Here is a 19,504-nt window from a genome sequence, read left to right on the forward strand (position 1 = left end):
GACTACAAGGTCAGTATTAAGCTTGTGAGTTATCAGTCTGGGGCTAATGCCGGGCATGTCGGCCGCAGACCAGGCAAAAATATCTAAATTTTGGAGTAAAAAACTTACCAGTTCGGCTCGTAGGGGATCTTCGATGGAAGCTCCGATGCTTAGTGTGCGAGCTGGGTCCGTAGCTGAAGCCTGGATTGCGACTGTTTCCTCCGTGGGGGAAGCTCGCTCCTCACCTTGCTCCACCAGCCGCTCCAGCTCGAGGTCGTCGGCCGTCTTGGTTTTTCCCTTTAGGGCGGCAACGTAGCACTAGCTGGACTCGAGCTGGTCGCCCCGCGCTACCCCTATACCGAAGTCCGTAGGGAACTTCATGGCCAAATAGTAGGTGGAGACCGCCGCCCGTAGGACATGCGTGATCGGCCGCCCTATTATGGCATTGTATGGGGAGGGGGTCGCGACTACCAAGAAATCATGGTTGAGTCTGACCGCACAAGGCCATGTGCCGACTTCCACAGGGACAGTTATTTTCCCGAGGGGCCTAACTTCATCTACGCTGAAACCTACCAGGGGAGTGTTCGCGGGCTTCAGCTCGCTCCTCTTTAACTGCAGCTGGTCAAATGCCGATTTGAAGAGGATGTCCGCTGAGCTGCCCGAATCTACGAGCATGCGCCTGACCTCGAAATCGCTAATCCTTAGCTTAATGACAAGTGCGTCATCATGGGGGTAGTGGACTCCTCGCGCGTCGTCCTCCGTGAAAAAGATTGGCTCTTCAGTCTTTGGCCTCTTTGGGGGGTTCCTTTCTTCGAGGGCCACTTCGCGAACTGAAGTCCGGGCTGCTGCCGAGGTACACCACGCTACTACGGATCCTCCCACTATTACATGGATGGTTCCCCAAACTGGCCTCTCTTCCGGAGGCTGCTTCTGCAACGGTTCGGCAGGTCTGTTGCTAGACTCGGGTGCATCCTTTTCTTGCTCCCCTTGCCGACCTGCTTTATTGTTATTGTTATGCTGTACAAAATTTCTCAAGTATCCGCGACGGATGAGTCCCTCTATCTCGTCACGGAGGTTATTACACTGTTTGGTGCTATGACCATGGTCTCTATGGAAACTACAATACAAATTCTTGTTTCTATCGTTCGGATTTCCCTTCAGGCGAGGTGGCCACCTAACGTACGGAGCGTCTTTGATCGTCATTAAGATCTTTGTCCGCCTCGTGTTCAACGGCGTGTAGTCCGTCCGAACTGCTAAGGGGGCCCGGAAGGACTGGTTCGGCTTCGGCTCCCGGATCGGGTTTTTTCTACTCACCGGGTTGGGGAGCTCGCCTTCTCTCTTTCTTTTCTCGTTCCCGCCTTCGGTTCGTTGGTTGATCTCTTCCTCAGTCCTCATGAACTTATCCGCGAGTTTGAGGAATTCGGCCACGGTCGCGGGCTGGTTGGCCACCATGTGCCATTTGAACTCTTTGTGTGTCACCCCTCTTTTGGCCGCCGCGAGCTGCACTACAGGGTCCAACCGTGGTATTTGCAAGCATGCCTCGTTGAACCGCTTGATGTAGCCCCGAATAGACTCTCCTTCTCTTTGGACCACTCCGAAGATGCTTTCCTCTGTTCTGGGGCACCGTCGGCTGGTGACGAAGTGCGTGGTGAAGATTTGCACGAACTGGGCCCAGCACTTTATCGACCCGGGGGCTAGGTTCCTGTACCAAGTGTGGGCTACCCCCCTGAGGGTGATGGTAAAGGCCACGCACATGCACGATTCGCTAGCCCTGGCGAGGTGCATTTGCGATTGAAAGGCGTCAACGTGGTCGTTGGGGTCAAAGGACCCGTCGTACTTGTCCAAAGGTGGGAGTTTGAAGTCTCTGGGTAAGGGGACCGCCAGGAGTTCCGATGCGAGGGGGGAAGGAACGGAGAGAGCCGGGGTAGCCCCTACCTCGTCCGAGCTCGTGGCTTTGCCTTTGACTTCCGACAAGGCGCGGGTGGCGGTCTGGCGGCTTCGCCGGCACCTTCGCCGTTGAGCGGGCCTTGTGCTGGCGCTGCTAGCCTCCGTGTTACCGACCTTGATGGGCTCGGAGTGCTGGTAGTCCGCCGCCAGGGCGCTGAATCAATTTTCGATGAGCGGGAGCTCAGACTTGGACGGCCGGGGTGCCGACCTCGCGGGCGAGGTTCCCGACCCACCCGCGGGTTGCGAGGCGGGGATGACATTTCTCTCTCTTCGGCCTGGGGACGAGGCCTGGCTGTTGGGGTGGTTTTGGGGCCGGGAGGCCTTCGCCTGGCGAGGGCGCCCATCCTGCGGGGAGGCCTTGACCGGCCTCGGAGCGGGGTGGCAAGGTGGAAGTAGTGGTTGGTTCAGTGGCAGTTGGGGGAACTGCTGTTGGTAGTGATACTAGGAGATGTTGTGTAGCACTTGGTGCTGGTGAAGCTGGTGCTGTTGGAACTGTTGCATTTGGGCTTGCATTACCCGCATGCACTGCACCAGGTCCTCCAACCGGTCTTGGCTAGATGCCAGGGGACGGCAGTTGGTTCAGTGAAAGTTGTCTCAATGGGGAGATGAAAGGGGACGTTTGTGGTAGGAGGGTTTACGGGTGCCACTGCTTGTGGCGTGTTCAGGATGGGGATCCCATCCGCCGAAAGGGGGATGGTGAACTGTCCAACGCACACTACGGGGACCTGAAGTTGCTCCCCGGTGGCGTTTGTCTCCGTGCCACGTCCGGTTTTGCTGGAGGAGGCCATGAGTATTGGGATTTTTAAAGAAGAAAGGGGGTATCGAAGTTTGGAGGGAGGCTTTTTGAAGCGTATTCCCACAGACGGCGCCAATTGATGGAGCGCGATCCGGCTGGTCTTAGTTGTCCGCTGCCTTGCTTTCGAATGAGGTAGCAGGGATCCTGAAACGGGAGAGATGGGAAAGCTCCGGGGGGAACCCGGTGTAGAGGCTCCGAAGCTCAAGTTAGAATCTTTCAAAAGCAAGGTAATACCAGATAGCGCAAAGTTTTTGCATACCTCTCTTATCGGGGGGAAAGGGGGCTCTTATAGTCGCTTAGCGTACTCGTCCCGAGGCCCTTGTCAGATCGGGTATGATTACTCTGGCGCTTGTCAACTCGGCTGTCGTCCCTTCTGCTGAGACAGAAATGTCACTGCCTAACCGTCTAATTGGAGATGGCGGCGTCAGTGGTGGTGGCAGGTGGCCGTTTAGAGTGCTGCTGCCAAAACGTCAGATCCCAAGTCAGTCAGGCGTGGCGCCCTCGGGCACGGAATTCCCTAGTGCCAGGCATGGTACTTGTTTGGCTTTGGTGCCTAGAAGATGGTGCGAAGTGCTGAGCGAGGCGGTCTTGAGCTCGGAGGTATCCCGAACTGTAACAAGGTGGGTCAGTTCGGCGAAGTGTGTCCCGAGCTGTTACAAGGTGGCAGTTCGGCGAAGTCTACCCCGAGCTGTTACAAGGTGGCAGTTCGGCGAAGTCTACCCCGAGCTGTTACAATCTACCCCGAACTGTTACAAGGTGGCAGTTCGGCGAAGTCTACCCCGAGCTGTTACAAGGTGGTAGTTCGGCGAAGTCTACCCCGAGCTGTTACAAGGTGGCAGTTCGGCGAAGTCTACCCCGAGCTGTTACAAGATGGTAGTTCGGCGAAGTCTATCCCGAGCTGTTACAAGGCACAGTTGGTTCGGCGGAGTGTGCCCTTGTTGCCGCCTAGGCTTGACCCCTTTTGCCGAACTGTCGTTTCTGCCACGTGTCTCATAATAAAGAGGTCGGGCCAAATTTTCCTTCATCAATTACATTTCAAGATAAATGTTGTTTCAACTTTCAACTCAAAACATTGTTGATTAAAACACCAATTATACCAAACACAACCCTAGTTTGTGGAAATTTAGTTGGCAGAAATGATTTTTTATTTTGATTAATCATGGTGGCGGGGGCTTCCTTCGTTAGGCCGCCATCGTGATTTATCACAAAAACAACATTCCGTGAGGGTCATAAGGATAAGCAACACGGCACAGAGATAGAACCTCAATGTTCATACATATACACACACTGACATACACGTTTTAATTTTTCTATTTAATATAGGACTATAGCAGTATCTGTAGGTTCTATTTTCATTTCCCTGCATTTTCGGTTCAATATTTTATGCATCCCTGCTCCTGTAGATAACACTTGCTAAATGGTCTGTACTGGTCCACATGATCTGAATTTTGAAAGAGAAGGTATTCACTCAGATTGCCCATGAGTTGTTCCCACATCCCTATCCACCAGATATTACAGCTGTGTATTGAAAATGTCTCCCTTATCATTCATGGAAGATGTTTTCAATAAATGGGGATGGTGTTCTGTAGATAAAAATGTCGAACAGTTTATGGGTAGCAGATATGGAGTTCTATGATTGTGGTATCCATTATCTACCAACCAAAATAATAGGCAAGAAAATGGGTAAAAGTAATCTTTAAAAGAATAAGATGTCAACCTTAAAAATCAACCATTTATCCATTTCCCTCCGGTTGGGGTTACAGAGCACCCCGTCTGCCCCTAGGGCTTAGTTTGGAAAGAGTACAAATACAAATGTATACGATGCAAATACATATTAATAATACAAAATACAAGGTTTTGTACTCTATAAATTTATATTTGTATTCCTTCCAAACTGAGCCTAGGGGACAGAAAATTTTTTGACCTCCAATAGGAATCTGCCACGTCTTTGTTTACATTTGAATTCAATTATAACGGAGTCATGACTATGGACTCCAAAACCAATTAAATTCTCTTTAACTTGCCCCAATTCTTTCTGATGAAGGAAGATTTGGCCCGACCTCTCTCATGTGACATGTGGCAGAAACAACAGCTCGGCAAAAGGGGCCAAGCCTAGGCGGGAACAAGGGGACACTTCACCGAACTGACCCTTGTAACAGCTCGGGATACACTTCGCCGAACCGACCCACCTTGTAACAGCTCGGGATACACTTTGCCGAACCGACCCACCTTGTAACAGCTCGAAATACACTTCGCCGAACTGACCCACCTAGTAACAGCTCGGGATACACTTCGCCGAACTAACCCACCTAGTAACAGCTCGTGATACACTTCGCCGAACTGACCCTTGTAACAGGTCGGGATACACTTCGCCGAACTGACCCACCTTGTAACAGTTCGGGATACACCTCGCCGAAACTGACCTGCCCTATAGATACCTCCGAGCTCAAGACCGCCTCGCTCAGCACTTCGCATCACCTTCTGGGCACCAAAGCCAAACAAGTCGTACCATGCCTGACACTAGGGAAGTCCGTGCCCGAGGGCGCCACGCCTGACTGACTTGGGATCTGACGTTTGGCAGCAGCACTCTAAACGGCCACCTGCCACCACCACTGACGCCGCCATCTCCAGTTAGACGGTTAGGCAGTGACGGTTCTGTCTCATCAGAAAGGATGACGGCCGAATTGACAAACACAAGGGTAATCATACCCGATCTGACAAGGGCCTCGGGACGAGTACACGAAGTGACTATAAGAGCCCCCTGCCCCCCGACAACGGAGGTATGCAAATTTTGCGCTATCTGGTATTACCTTGCTTTTGAAGGATTCTAACTTGAGCTTCGGAGCCTCTACACCGGGTTCCCCCCGGAGCTTTCCCATCTCCTCCGTTTCAGGTTCCCTGCTACCCCGTTCGGAAGCAAGGCGGACAGCTAAGACCAGCCGGATCGCGCTCCATCACTTTCCATTTTTAACCTACCCCAAATTTCTCTCTCTCTCTCTCTCATTTCTTCTCCCCTCACCACCACTGCAACTATACCGAGTGCTCTCAACCTACCAAAATCTTTTCACCGCCACTTCTTTCTCTCACTGGAGACAACTCTCAACCCTCTCTGCAATGCCGTTGTAACCGCCGTTTGTTCTCACCATGGAGTTCTTACATTACCGGTTGTGTTGCATATCAAAGCTCTTAAGTGAATGAGCTCCTCTCCCAGAGGATGTCATTTGCTTTATCCAAGCTGATACTAGAGCAATTGGTCTATTTGTTTGTTTGTTATTTTTTCGGATATGAAGCCCTAGTGGGTTATGATCCAATACCACTTTGTAACCCTGTTTAATGGGCAGAAGTTTTTGTGGATCACGTGCTACAAGACTGATGGATTAATCCTTCTAAAGAATTACATCCTTTGTGGGTTATGTTTAGAGGGATATTGTTTAACCAGTTATTCTGTCCGATCCTAAAAATTCCAAGATGAGAGTTTCTTTGTCAACAACATCTATGGAAAATGAAGAAATTTATTAGGCTACGTTTGTTTGGGTGGAAAATTAAACCAAGGTAATCTTTACACCCTAGTTCGATTTTACTGGCATTTGGTAAATATGTAATTTTTATTATATTTTGAATTTTATTTACATCGATAATCAATGTAATAAATACATCAAAATTATTGATGTAAAAGGTAACCACTCTTTCTTCCTCTCTTTTCTCCTTCTCTCTGGCTCGCTTACTTGCTCTCTCTCTCGCTCTCTCTCTCCTTCTCTCTTCTTCTTCTTCCCCATTTTTTTTCTCTTTCCGTCACCACCGTTGCAATTAGTGGCAGATCTGAATCCACCTTCGAAGGGAAAGCCAAAGAGGACCCAAAACAGAGATCGTCCTCAAGCAATACCCCAACCTCGACCGCCGAAGGGAGAGTCAGATAGGACCCAGATCTGAACTGCTGCAACCAGTTGAAAGTTGGTTGAGGACTAGAAAACAGACACCATCTCTTTCTCTCTCTCTCTCTCTCTCATTCTTCTTCTTCCCCCCTTTTTTTTCTCTTTCTGTCTTCACTGCTACAACCAATTGCAGCAGCAAATCTGAACCCACCTTCGGAGGGAGAGCCAGAGAGGACCTAGAACAGAAATTGTCCTCGAGTAGTACCCCAATCTCATCCTCCGAAGGGAGAGCCAGAGAGGACACAGATCTGAACCGCTGCAACCGGTAAGTTGGTTCAGGACTAGAAAACAGACACCATCTCTCTCTCTCTCTCTCTCTCTCTCTCTGTGTGTGTGTGATAAATCTCCCACTGCAACAAACCAGAAAGCAGGGTAACCTCCATTTACATTGATGTAACCAAACAGGACAAATGTAAATGGGCACAATGACCAGTCCGTATTTTATACTCTCACCGAACCGTCGTGTCTCAACTCCATCAATGTAAAAATGCATTTACACTGGAAACAAATGCAGCCTTACGAAATGGTTAACAGCTTCAAATTTTGAAGATTATAATTAAACTTTAAAGGATGGAATAGCTTACTTAGCTTCAATTATGGACAATTCTAGTCTATCATTGTTCTTCCACTCTGAAACAAATGGGTATATGACTCACTATATACAGAAGCTGGATTTAAGTGCAAAATATGCTTAGTACTCAACATGTCGCCTGTAACCATGAAGAATAGCAACAGAAAATGTTAAACCCTAAAACATGTACAAATTCTAGAGCTTCACATGTCGCCTGCAATTCTATGATTGGATGGCCTATCTCGTTAAATTAAGTCATAGTGCAGTTCATCTTAACGGTGATATGTCGCTTCCCCATTTTGAGTATATTAACCCATCACCGATAGCACTATGGAGCTAATATCAATAACCGGATCGTGTTTACTTATTAATCGGTCAACGATGTCAATAGTGACATTCATCTGCAAGGTTTGTAGTGTATTTGCATAGCTAGAAGGATTCCTTGCTTCACCAATAACTATGCCTCTGTCGTGGAGCTCTTGTTGCCATTGTTGAATTTGGACAATGTAAAATCTGGATTCTTGATGGAAATATTGGCAATAAGGAACATATTGACGTCGGGGGATATACTGTGCGCCAACAAGTTTTAAGTAATTCATGACTTCGTTCATCTTGATTTCTAAGATATCTGGTGCAAAACTTAGTGAAAACAAGTAGGGGTGTTAATGGTATTTGAAAATTCGATTTTGAATTCGATATTTGACATAATCGAATTGAATTCAGATAATTCAAATATTTAATCGATCGAATTTATATATCTTATTCTTACCGAATAGTTAATCAGATTCGAATTCAGATATAACCTGATTTGATTCGATAAATATCCAAATTCGACTGATTATTTAATTCTTATATATAATATACAAATTATTTTATATAATTTATATATAATAATTAAATTATATAAATAATTTATATATTTATATACTATATATCAATAAAATATTTATTTTATATATTTATTAATTATCTAAAATAATTAATTAATCGAATTCAAATATTTAATAGAACTCGGATATCAAATTTTCTAATTAGATTCAAATTTGGATATTACTTAATCCGATTTGAATTCGATTTGTTTACACCCGTATAGACAAGCACTATGATCGCCACAGCTAGCAACATTGGTAGAGGTTGTTGCAATATAACTTATTTCACCTTTATCGTTGCTAATCTGATTGTGGGTGCCCAAGGTTGTAGAGCAAACGACATTGCAGAGGAAAGAGTTGAGAGTGGTCTCCATTGAGAACGAGCAATAGCAAAAAGATTCCGGTGGGTTGAGAGCGTTCAGTGGCCGGTTGCAGCAATATGACTGGGGAAGAACCGAAGAGAAAAGAGAGAGAGAGAGAGAGAGAGAGAGAGAGAGAGGGCAATGAAAATTGAAATAAAGGTGGGCTAGGCCGTAGGCGGGTAAACAAAATAAAATGCTATTTTTGGAGTCCAGACACCGTTAAGCCCGAGAACTCAAGCTTAATTGAAACAAGCGACGTGGCCGCCTTCTATTGGGAGGAATAGAAAATGTTCTATTCCCTGAGACAGATGATGTGTATTCCCGGGGCTATACTCCATATATTCTATATATGCTATTAAGGTTGGGTGATTACATGGGTCAAGGTTCTTCTCGGTTAGATATCCAATCGAATTGGGATCTCCTCCTCACACCGGGCGCTCCCGTAATAATAAGCAGATCCGGTCTCCATCCAACCGGCCCTTCGAACCTTTTTTTCTTTTCATTGTAATGGGAAGAGGGAAGGAGGGAGGAGGGAGAGAGAGGTTGGGCTGGTTGGCTGGCCCACTGCCACTTCCCAGAAATTCTGGTTTGTAGCTCAATTCATGGGCTGCCGCATTTAGTGTCGGTGGCGAACAACGCAAAGGTTGGAATTTTAAAGCATGTGGATCGTAGACTGTAGTAGGAGTAGAGTAGTGATTTAGTCAAGGATGGCCGAAACGAAAACAAAATTTGGGATGACATGACATTTTCATGTGCGTGATGTCGTAGGATTCAACCGTAGTTTATAGCTAGTAGTCTTGTGCATTTCAAGTTTTTTGTCGTATTTTATAATCTTTTTGGCCCATAATCTCGTGAAGTGACTTCTCAAATATCTGTCGTCCTTTTCTGTAGGATGCAATGCAACAACACCACCTACAGCTAGCTACATATATCATCATACCGCTTTTCTCATGTTTGAACTTTGAATTTACGATAAATTTGTTACTTCACTTATTTGTATGTGAATCGAGACATGAAAATTGGGAAATGTGAACGAAGGGGTCTAGGCTCAAGATTCATGATCTCGACTCTGTGGGTGCAACCATGTCTATCTTCAAGTTCATTTCCGATCAACACCCAACCACCCGCCTTTCATCCATGTTTGCATTTTATGCAACTATGCGTAGGCGTCGTAGCTTCATGGGGTGTTGTTGGAAATGTGTGGTGGGTTGGTTGGTTATGACTTATGAAGTCTGGTGTGGAATTAAGGATGTGATCTGTAAGCCATCTACTTCCAACTAATTGAATCCTTAATTTGACTTGCCTCGTCCATTCATATGGTTGGGCAAGTCAAATTAAGGATTCAACAAGGACTTACGCCTATTTGGACCCATCCATGGTTCATGGATGCTTCTACTGCCATGCATGCACGACTAGCTATATAGAGAGAGAGATCTATAACTACTACTGCTATTATCCTATCCTTTTTCTTTTTCTTTTTCTCGTTATATCATTTATAAAAGAACAAGCGTTTTAATAAAAGAAAAGCGTCAAAGATTGTGAATGGAGATATATGTGGAGCACTGTTTTTAAAACCGGACCGGATGGGATGGTTGGATTGGAAAAAATCGAGATTTTGGTCAAAATGGAAATATCCGTTTTCTCTCAAAATTTCCTCAAAACCATTAATTTTAGTCAACAAACCGCTGAATTGGTATGTTAATTGTTCGAACAGTTTTGACCGTTTTTTAATTTTTTAATTTTTTTTTTATTTTTATCAGAAAAGACTTGCCATTTGGGTCAAACAGTCAGACTGTTCGAACCGATAAACAGACCCTTGACCGGTTCGATCGGTTCAGTTTTAAAAACTTTGGTGTTGAGTCTCAGCCACTCATGCAAGTGGGGTTGTCGCAGTGAGGACTAAGGAGGTTTCCAGGGCTCCGCTTATTTTGTCAAATATAAACACGCCATATTCACTCTCTATTTTTTGACAAGCATCCTTCAGTTCACATCTCAATAGAGCACTACAGAAGGTGTTAACCAACCATCAATTCCCGTCTGTGCCCCTGACAAAAAGAAGGCGTTGAGAGAACGCCACAAAAAAAGCCAATTATATATATCACCATTCACCAACTCTATGTGGTGGGCAATAAGAGGTGGAGTTTGAAGAATAGTCTCCCCAGTTGTTTTTCTTTTTAATTCCCACGCTGAGCGAGCGGCTGAGAGCTGATAGGGTGAAGTGAGTGTGAGATACAAGCTTTGGGACTTTGAAATCGCAACACTTACCATTTTCAATCCACAGACTGTATGACAGATAAATCACAATTAACGCTTCGAGATTTAATTTGATTCAATATAATTCGATCGGCGACCTAGACCTGCTAGAGCCAACGTTTCAATGAAGCAAGAGCATTTGTGCAGTTAATAATCAACATATGTTGAAATTGAACAGAACAGTGGGACTGATGTCACATGAGCTCATATAGGAACTTGGTCAAGTTAATGGTGCTTAGTTGTTTGTTTTCTAATTTCCATTATTTTTATTAATTTCAAATTTTACATTAATTAATTAATGTAGTCGCTATCGTCGTGAATGGTATAGAAGTTTCCATTATTTTAATTACCACTAGTCTTGAGAATTTTCAGAACCACCTTTCTTCTTAGCCCTACCAACCAACCCTGTTTTTTAATTAATTAATTAAGACCAGGGGAGGATAGAAGAAATCAATGGATGCCTTGTCTCCAGATGGGGAGAAACGGAGAAGACGACCTTTCCCATCCTTCACGCTATAGTCCAGAATCCAGCCTCATTATATTATCCTACGCTTTAATAAAACGTGCGCACACGTCCTCTCTCCCTCCTTCCTGTTCGCTAATCTCTGATTATTATTATTTCGTTAATCCATGATTAGCGAGTGGATGGGAGAAAGAGGACACAACACGCACACCCTGTCTTCAAACCCTGAACATCAATTATTTATCTCATGCCTCTCTCCCACCCGCCTGTTTACTTTTCCTCGAACAACGATTTTCCCGCAATCCACCTCCAATAATATAGCCAAATTTACATTAACAATTCATCATTATTAATTAATTGATTGATTCATTTTGATATTATTGAAAAAACAATAAAAGAGTGCTCTGTCATCTTCCTTCCACCAAATCCGACGGCCATCCATTCTAATGTACGTGATAATGTGGAAAGAGTACTACCAACCAACCCCAGACCCCAGTAAGCGTCCAGCATCCTAGCGTTATCCACCCGTCCTACGTGTCTGGAGACTGAGGCGGCTTCTATTAATTTTTTCCGTTTTTCCCACCACAAAAGTGCTTCTGCTCTGTACACGATACATTGTCTGGAGACTGGCCTGGGTTCGGTTTCAAAGGTGAATTTGAGTTGGACTCCACCGCATATTTTAATTTTAATTCCGGACTCCTTTCAGATCCGTGACTGAGAAAAGATGTGTAGTTTATGTGCAAACAGGACGGTGGATGACGTGGATATAGAGTAAGGTTAAGCAAGGATGAGTCGGAATGTGGGTTACTTTGACGAGGGTTTAAGAGAGAGCGAGGGAGATAGAGGTGGCCAGGTGGGGGAAAAAAGAAAAGAGAAAGACATGCTTTTGGTCTTGAGGTCAGGTGTCAGGAGTGTGAAGTTCAAGGAGTGTCCGGGAGAAGAGGGTTTGTCCATCCCTTGGGGGGCAAAAATGGACCCCGCATCGGTGCAAACAGTGGGTGATTGTTGGCTAGATAGGGAACACTACACTAGAGGGTCCCGCTGCGGCTCTGTGGACGGAATTCTCGAGTCACACGGTAGACTAAGGCAAGGCCTAGTGTTCAGCGCTTTGGCCTTTAACGAGTTCGCACAAAATTGAAAATTCTTGCCATCTCACGTTTTAAGGCAACCGCCAAGCGGGATCATATCGAATTCAAATCAGCGCCCCCGCGGCAAGAATATACTGTTGGACGTTATAGGGAACAATCTTGTGGGGACTGATTTGATCTCGATCATATCATATTCATGTTTTATCGGAATCAGAGGATGTCAAGATCAAGAATTTACGAGATAATGATAGAGTGGTCCGGATACGAACAAGGCGTAGTAGCACACTTGTCCACTCCTGATTGGAATCTCTCGATCGACGTGGCTATTACCAACCTATTTACCCTCCATCGATTTACACTTCTGTCCTGCTAATTGGTATTTATTTTATATTTAGAAAGGCTAATTGGTATTTTTCATTTGAATTGCGCGACTTGGTTTTTGCCTCACGCAGCAAAGTGCAGAGGGGACCACCACCACGTGTTTGGATTTGGAGTCTTGTTTACAACTGAGATTCCATCTTATTGCTCCTGCCACGTCGCCAGAGGAAATATCAAAAATATTAATAAAGTGGTGGGATCCACAGACGATCCACCACATCCACATGAAGGATGCAGCATCTCATCGCCGATTGTAAATTGGAACTTGTTTGGTAATTGGTATGTATGAGGGAGGAGGGTGCATAGTCGATACCACGTCTCGTGGATAAATGGTTTATTACCACTCCTAACATCATGCTCCATGTGGGGCTTTTACCACCTACCATTTGTCATAAATGATTTCCTATTCACTATTTCTAGATGTGTGATTGCAATTCACGGATAAGAAAAGTGAATAAGAAATCTGGCCTCTATTTTCTCTGATTTCTCCTTTTTCGTTATACAAATTTCAAAGTATTCAAACAAACGTTCCAGATTTTAAGTAAATTGCTTTTGGGCATATCCATCTGGGTTAGGATAGTTGCAGCCAAACCCCTGTGGTTTGATATAGTTGAGATCGATCATTGATTTGCTGATTGATCAATTTTGGGTAATAAATCAATTATTGATTTGCATTTGAGCCCTTCTTGAATTACTCCCTATTAGCATTATTGAAATGGCTTTTTCCCTTTCCATTTCCTTTCTGGTAAAGAATACCTTTCTAAATAACTTCACTTTTCACGTATAAAAAAATAAATTTCATTTTCATGAAGAGAAAAAAACCCTCTCTATTAGCCGAAGATTCATAGCATATTTACCTACAAAATAGAAAGAAAAGGGAAAATCATTCGGCTAATTCATCCATCGCGTCTTCCATAAATGCAAAGGATTCCCAATCAAATAAGTTAATAGTACTCAACTGCAATACTTAACTCGCTTTATCCCATTCTGAAACATCTAATTGAAGGGGAACCATATATCTTGATTTACCACACTTGCTTTCTTATTCAGTTTCAGTCCACCCCACAATGGATTGAATTTTAGGTTAAATTTTACAATTTATTTTTCAAATAAATTTATAAAATCAATACAAGATTTGGCTTTGAACCTTTTGATTGAACAACATTGAAGAATGTACGTACTTAAAATTAGCTTCACAGGAAAGTCAATTTATTAACTGAATAGGGCCCATCTTGCAAAGTTAGAAGTCGCTGCATGAAACACCTTCCAGAAAGGCACTTAGTTTGGTCATGTGGTAGCCCAAGTGAAATTTAGCCCAATAAATATATGATGGTAAGGGAATAATGTAAAACCAGTATGATGCCATCATAAGATTATTGGGTTGCTCAAAGTTTATTAAAAATCACTCATCCAAAAATCATTTCTAATAATTGATGTTGATATATTGAATGGATCATAAAGGAGTGGTTCATTCATTAGGTAGTTTAATACATAAGTTTTAAATCCAACTTCGATACATTTACTAATGTTCAATGCATATTTAGTTAAAAATGTCACATGATGTACTTACTTTTTATTGATTCATATTTCTTAAAATATATTCTTACTTTTTGAAGCATTTGCTAAAAATATTAATAATGATATCATATTATTACTGATTCACGTGTTTTGCTGTATGGTGCAATTGATGTATAAATGCATCAATGTATACCATGACTCTCATGTCATTTTTATCTTTTTCAGTACATATGTGAAGTTTTAGTATGTTTACATTCCAAATTTTATTATTTTTAAAACCGAAAAATGTTAAAAGCTCATATGGGTGTTGCACCAATATAAGAGGATTTACCACTAAGAACAATTTTTACCAAGCTATTCGGATAAGAACGTTTACAACCAATAAAAATAGATAAGAACGTTGGTTTGGTTAGGGAGCCAAAGGCGGCCTAACATTGACTGCAAATGGGTCCATGAAAGTCTGGACTGGACAGTGGTGTTCCTGAAGAGCTGACACATTGAGGACATTGCGTACTATCTAAATGTGTGGTCTTCATGCTTTTGCCGCGTATGCATCCACCTATAGTTGAACTTCCGAGACTTCCTTAGATTTAAAATTTATTTCATATTTAATATATAATAAATTTTATGGAGAAATACATATAGGTCCATTGCAGAATTTTGATTTCCACTACAGTTTTATAACATTTCAAAAGATCAATTATCTCTATTATATGCATCAATGTCTAATCCTGAATGGACGCCAATTCCAAACTGCTACCTACCCCAACTGTATTTTAGGTTTATAAATTCTAACACTGGGCTAAACCCTCATTCTTTCAATAATTTTAAAAATTGGAAACAAAACTGCCACTGGTCCTGCTCAAATGGTCCAATCATCTGATCTAAATCCTGTTAAATAGTTTTTGGATTCCTGGAGTCATGATTAATTTTTGGGTCAAACAGTCCGACCATCGATCTGATCGGATTTTTCAAAACTATGTTTTCTTTTTAATGTTTCATGGGAGAACTGTTCAGAATTATCCAGACTCCATTGTCTTCGACAGGACTAATAAGATAACTCTGTCTTCTTATGCTTGTCATTTTCATCCTTATTCACACAGGTGAACTGTTTTCCCCAAAATAGAAGGATGTAGTTTCAAAGTAGTTAAGACTTAAAGAGAGACTGCAAGCATACCGAATTGCCGATTCTCGGAGTCGTCTTTGGTATGTATACACTATACACTACGTTTACCGTATACCTTTCAGAATTAGGGCGAATTAACCTTAAAATTTGGCATTTCTTTTGAAAGTGTAATTAAGTGTTAATAAAGAATGAAAATGACTAGAAGTAACACAAGACACAATCCCGTGAATTAAGGTCAGAAGTATTCGATGAACACATGTGAACCGTGGAAATTTACAGTCAGCGTAGCAAATTTGGTCCCGGAAACCACAATAATCAATACGCGTGCCGTATTTGTAAAGAAACAGGACCCCACCATTGAATAGGACATATTTATGATATTTTGATGCAATAACAGGGTTTATCTATCATCGTCCTTCCATCAACTCCCTCCGATTAAATGTTATACACCTGATCAGTGACCACTGCACCCAAACCCCCAAGAGTCAAGACCTAATATCCGTCTCTCTTCCTCATCCCCCCCCACCGAAAAAAAAAAATAAATTTAATAATAAAAATAAAAAATAAAAAAACTCCTTTACAATTAAACTCCAATACAAAGTAGTTTAGGTCTTATTTCAAATTTGGCCAATACATCAAGTCAAATTATTTATTTTTTTTAGGAAAAATTCACCTTGTATTTTGAGTCTAGTGTCATTTTGGTCGTCAAACTTTAAAATGTGACAATTTAATACCCGAACTTTTAAAACATATCAATCCAGTACACGTCGTTAACCAATTTGTCAACCCATCGTTAAGTGGCATTTGAAAAGACACAAATACCTTTCAAGTTTCATCTAATTCTCTTTTATAACCATCCAAATGTTGATAAAAATAAACAGTCCCAAATCCTTACCTCTTCTATTTAAAAAAGTTGGGGTCATGTTTTGAATAACCGTAAGTATTGGATTGGCACGTTTTGGAAATCCGGGTACTGAATTGTCATGTTTTAAAGTTCGGGGACCAAAGTGGCACTAGGCCCAAAGTATAATGTACTAATCGGGAATTTTTCCTTTTTTTATCCTAACACTAATCAATCATTTTTTGTTGTTTAGAATATCGTGTGTACATTAACAAGACTACTCTATGTGCGTTATAAATACATCCATTTGCGAAAAGGTGTGATTGATTCACCAAAGGAAAACGGTGGTGTAGAAGAGAGAACGGCCAATCGATGACAATTACTGTGTTTGGTTTGAAAGAAAAAGTAGGGAAAGGCAAGGAAACCTTTACAAACCTTGTATAGTTTCCCCTACCTTTCCCTATCTTTTCCTTCAGACCAAGCATAGCTTTAGTGAAGGTACTCTTGCCTTCAAATTTCAATCCAACCAATAAAAATATGATCTAACTATTTCCTTTTTCTTTTCTTTAATTTCTTATTTTACAAATATAAGTGTTTTTTATTTATGACTTTAATATTCAACCGTCCATCACTCCTACAATTTTGGGCTTCTAACCAGTTGGAGGACATGCCTTTAACCAATGACATTTTAGGCATTGATTTTAAAGTTTAAGGATTCAGATTTAGGGACTAGGATTTAAGGTTTAGAGATAAAAACCAAGGGGTGGTATTACGTTTTTCATCCCATCATAGTAGGAGCCAAGCATGATCCCCCATGGTGGTTGGCTTCGATCAGTGCAAGTCTGTGCTCATACTGTTTGAACACCCTCTTACAATCTTACATTTGGAACACCTCCCCATGAAATAAAGCACATAAGTATGAAGATATTTTCAATGCAAGGTTGTAAAGGCTGTTCGAATAGGCGTTGCATTGACTAAAGTCAAACTTGTCTCCTTGGTACATAAATTTTTCTATATCATATCAATATCAATCTGCCAGATCATTTAAAAAATCACTTTAATTTTAAAGTGGGAAAAACATGATGGTGTGGCAAATTGCTGTTGGCTAGGTGTACAAAAAATTTCTTGTACCAAGGAGACAGATGATGTGAATTTGTGTTCAATGACGTGGTTAGTAAAAAGAAATCCACATTGGTAAAAATGATTTATTTTTATTCTCATGGCGTTTTTTTTTTCAAAAACAAAACCATGTTATTGAGCAACACCTTACATCTCGTTTGATTGTTGAGAAACAATGGGATGAGAAAGAAAAATTTTATTTTCTCATTTTTGGTATCCTTTGTTTGTTTGCTGAGACATATTATCCTACAAAATTTGCTTCAAGTGTTTGGTTGATGAGAAAATTTTGCAGGATGTTTGATTTTAGCCCACTTGGATAAATTCATGTTTTCTCCAACTCCACAACACAACCCTATTTATGGGGAGAAATGGCATATTTGAACCTTGACTCGTGGCATGCTGACATGGAAGAGATAGGCTTCAGTCATTGCAAGGTCTATTCGAACAACCTTTATAGCATTGCATCGGGAATATCTCCTTATTTCTATGTTTTATTTCATGGGAAGATATTCCTAATACAAGGGTATATGATTGTTTGAACGGACTTTGCACTGACTGAATCCCATTTCAACATGGAAATATTAAAAACAACACGGGCATTGAAAAAATAGCATATTTGTAGTATTTAAGTTAGAAAAAATAGCTCCCAAAGTCATAACAACCTCAATAACTACAGTTACGTATGACTTCCTCTTCCCTAACCCCTTCCATTCAGCTGAGCCACTTGGTAGTTTGCCCACATTTGGTTAGCTATCTCTTCTTTAAGGCGATGTCCTTCTCTAATAGTTTCTAGTGTCTAGCCCTCGTTTCATTAAGTAATGACAGGAGGAGTTAGAATGAGGCATTTGATGAGAAATTCAATTAGAATAATGAGTTCAAAGCCTAAGTCGATATGACCAACTTGCTCAAGCAATATTCCTTGATTCTTCACCTACCCCTTTAAAGTTAAATAGAAGATGAACCCTTTATGAACATATAAATATTCAACCAAAATATCTCTCCTGCTTAGTATATATAGTTGGGTCAAGAAGTTGATGGGAATGGGCTATTAAAAGAGGTGGTTTATCTAATTGGATTGTTGGGATTTGCAGAGGGCTTTGCTAATTGGGCCATACCTAAAAAAAGATATATCAATCTGGATGGGTTGAGCATTGTATTGTATGTCCCTCCCAAATATGCTAGTCCCCCAAATCCATGGGGTGGAAGATAAGGGTTGTATGGTTATTCTTCTTTACACAGTCTATGGCAATGGTGAAGACTTGAAAAACTGTGAAGAATAACTGAGACATTGATGATAACAAATTAATAGCTGCTTTGACTTATAGATAATGCATTAGGATTCATCAAATACTATGAGGTGGGGTTGGGGCTTAGGATTTTGTGTTTGATGAATTTGGTGAAGTCCTGCAACAATATCCAAGTTGAAGTTATTTATTTCAAGCAAATCATATACTGCACTCTACAGATAGGCCAAGTTTCTTCTTCAGTTTGAAACAGAAAAAAAAAAAAAAAAGAAACGAAAAAGAAAAAAAAAATCTATAAGAAACATAAAATGCCTTCCAACACCCTTCCAATATAATCTGACACTGTATCTCATATACATGGCAGGTCCAAGTTTTATGATGAAATCGAGTCACATGGTGAGATGTGCGCTTGAATGGTTGTTGGAACATAATTTGTTGGTAGGAAATCCCAACCGGTTGGCTCAAATATATCAGACTTGGCTCCAGATCCGAGAAGTGTTAGATGTATGGTGAATTACTCAGAGGTCTTTCCTCAAGTAATATCCACCTCACAAAATCTCTCCCATAATTCAATTAATTGTTTCCAGACCAAAGCACGCATGTGATGTACCTTTGTTGGTATAGTATAGCCAATCTACTTTTCCTGTTCCCATTTGTTTTCTTTCTTTTTCTCTTTTGGGTGGGTGGTGGTGGGCTGTGGAGGGGGGCGCCTAAGGCGCACTCCTACGCCTTATAAAAGTCGCACGATAGGAATTTCCTTTCCATGTTGGCCCCAGAATGGTTAAACTACACCACCTAGGTCAACAATTCATTCTAATTGAGGGTTGGGGGGGGGGGGGGTCATTACTCATCAACGAAGGGGGAAAACAACAACAATAATATGACGGAGCACATTTCTTTCCCCGTCCTTTCGTTTAAACTGAATATTATTCCTCTATGGTCTCTTGTACTTTCCCAAGTAATTCCTTCACAAAACGGGTATGGAGTTGAAAAGATGCCCACGATTCATGTTCCTGGA

Source organism: Nelumbo lutea, chromosome 4, assembly GCF_056320005.1.
Source record: "Nelumbo lutea isolate HS-2025 chromosome 4, American lotus-T2T, whole genome shotgun sequence".
NCBI lineage: Eukaryota > Viridiplantae > Streptophyta > Magnoliopsida > Proteales > Nelumbonaceae > Nelumbo > Nelumbo lutea.